The following is a 2,402-nucleotide window of genomic DNA, read 5'->3' on the forward strand; positions in this document are numbered from 1 at the left end:
GCCCCTTGGCCACCCGGAGCCGTGCCGCCGGAGCAGCCGCCGTCGCCGGAGCACCGCCGCGGGACACCCCCACCCGAGCCAGGGCACCGTGCGCGGGTAAGGACGAGGCCACTGCCGCCGACACCACGCGGGCAGGGCCTGGTGGCGTAGGTCGGTGGCAGCGGGAGGAGGGTTAGGGGAGGGAGGACGCTGGGGGTGGGGAGAGGCACCCCCGGTTGCCTCGCTCGGGGAGGCGACACTGGGGGACTATCGCCTATGCTGGGACGTCTATCGGTGTGGAATTAACCCTAATTGTCTATCAATGAAGGAATCTTTGAGATTCCGGTTTCAGGATGATACTGATTAGTATCATGTAGTATCATGGTCTAGGCATTTGGGGCCAAACAGGTTGCTTGACGGAAAGATTGAACAACATTATTTAACCTTCTTACTATCATTTCACTTATCTACATGTTCACAGGAAGAAGAAAATTAAGCTTAGCCAGTATAGCAAGTAGCACACTGCCGATATGAAATGTCGCTAGAGTAACTCATATAGCTTAGAGAATCTTCCTATTTCTCTTGGATTAAATAGACCAATTATTTTCAGCAATTCTGCAAACAGACACCTAACATTATGCCCTGCTTGCTAATTCTGAAGGATGCAATGTTAATGCACCAACAGTAAGTAGTATGCAGGCTTCTTGCAAATCTCAAATGAGTGTTTTCAGTGTGGAAGATTACATTGATGTAGGCAATTACGGAAGCCAGCAATCATTTAGTTATATTTATGATGCTTGCTAATGTGGCTTCAGAAATAAAAAATCATGACAAGCGTTGCCTAACCTCTGAATTAGCTCACCAATTGCTTCTTGTAAACTGCATCAGAAGCCTTCACAATGTCCTGGATAAGGATACACAAACCCCACAGTCTTTCCTTGATAAAATGAAATGACAAGGTAAGAGTTGTGGGTAAGGTCAGTTCAGGGAGGGATGGAACGACGAAACGAACGAAATGATGATTAAATAGAACATGATCAAATGCCTGTCTTTCATTAGACTCACTCTGGTTTCATGCGGTGCACATCATAGTTACTTCATGGTTCTAATCTAAAATGCAGCCCTAATTCACTCGCAAATGGCAGACCGATTACAAAATTTTACAAATATCATTTAAAATACAAAAAATAAAAACACAACAATGGGTCATTTTTTCGTTAGTTGGAACAGAGGGCCAGTTCAGGGTCAAACATTCCAAATAGTACACTAAGAAACCTAGTGTGGCCTTCTAGTTTATAAAAGGATAGGAAATGAATGCTCAAATAGACTTCTACACTGATAATTTAATTTGTGAATGACAAAAAATTTACGGATTGATATTTTAATTTGGAAAGGACAAAAAATGATATACCATTTTTCAGTGTTGAACACAACTGAATGGAAAACAATCCCCCAATTCCTTGCCACAGCTAACATACCTATAGTATACTTTCCACCCCTATTTTACCAGGTTCGCCTCCTCATGGTATCCCCCTCCTCGGCAGGTCCTTGCTCCAATATAATGCATGAATGCACCCCATCCAAAACCTACATATGTAAGAAGAACACAGCCCATTGTAGAAGTCCTCAGTGATCCACTCAAGTGGTGAATCAGTCCACCAAACAAACGGAATTAACCGATGGAAGGGGCAAGAGAAATCACCTCTGATAAATGGCAAGTTTGAAAATGAGAATGATGATCAGGGGCGTAATCTTCAACTGCAATGATTACCTGAGATCCTCAACAATAATTTAGTACGTAACCAAGCTCATTTGGATCCTGCAAGGAACATCAAAAAATGTTTGAGCACAAAAAGGATGTCAAAGAGTGGCAGCCCATAAGGAGCGGAAAGTGATGAAACAACACAATAGCAGAGGAAACGCAGAAATGTACATCTTTTTTATATCACTACTAAACCTGAGATCATCCTAGAAGCGGAGGAACTAAATAATTACAGTAACATAGGCGCATCAACGACAAAAGGAGCATAGATAAACCCACAGGAACAAATTAGTTTCTTATAATCAAAGTTTCCATAATGATTTACCAGAGTACATGAACTGCCAATCCAATCGAGCAGAACTGGGGAGAATACTGTGTGCTGCATAACTAAATATAATCAATCTGTAGGTTTAGTAATACACTCTTGATTAATAGACAGATCCATTATGTCAGTCAATGAATTTTTTGCTGGAGTCAAGGATGCGAGACATTTATTATATTTGTTGCTTGTGTTGGGAAGGAAATCAAATCAAATGTTCATTGTTTTTAGTTATTATTCCTAATAGAGTAGCACATGAAAACTCAAACAAAATAGGAAAGTGTTGTGGCCATTTAATACTGAAATCAACAGGGTACTAAGAAACTGATGGATATAAACTTG

The 2,402-nt window shown here is 41.5% G+C and overlaps 1 long non-coding RNA gene across 3 annotated transcripts; it reads right to left on the reverse strand.

The window, feature by feature from the left end:
• Positions 1–370: 370 nt before the first annotated feature.
• On the reverse strand, positions 371–1,784 carry LOC119344054. 3 transcript variants are annotated; one of them, XR_005166435.1, is made up of 4 exons: positions 1,682–1,784; positions 1,458–1,566; positions 826–916; positions 371–446 (listed from the first exon to the last, which is right to left on the reverse strand). It is a non-coding gene; the product is annotated as an uncharacterized LOC119344054 (long non-coding RNA). The 3 variants fall into 3 exon arrangements; XR_005166433.1 differs by having other exon boundaries at positions 379–446; positions 826–911; XR_005166434.1 differs by lacking the exon at positions 371–446 and having other exon boundaries at positions 748–916.
• Positions 1,785–2,402: the final 618 nt, after the last annotated feature.

The sequence above is a fragment of the Triticum dicoccoides genome, unplaced genomic scaffold, assembly GCF_002162155.2.
Source record: "Triticum dicoccoides isolate Atlit2015 ecotype Zavitan unplaced genomic scaffold, WEW_v2.0 scaffold151540, whole genome shotgun sequence".
NCBI lineage: Eukaryota > Viridiplantae > Streptophyta > Magnoliopsida > Poales > Poaceae > Triticum > Triticum dicoccoides.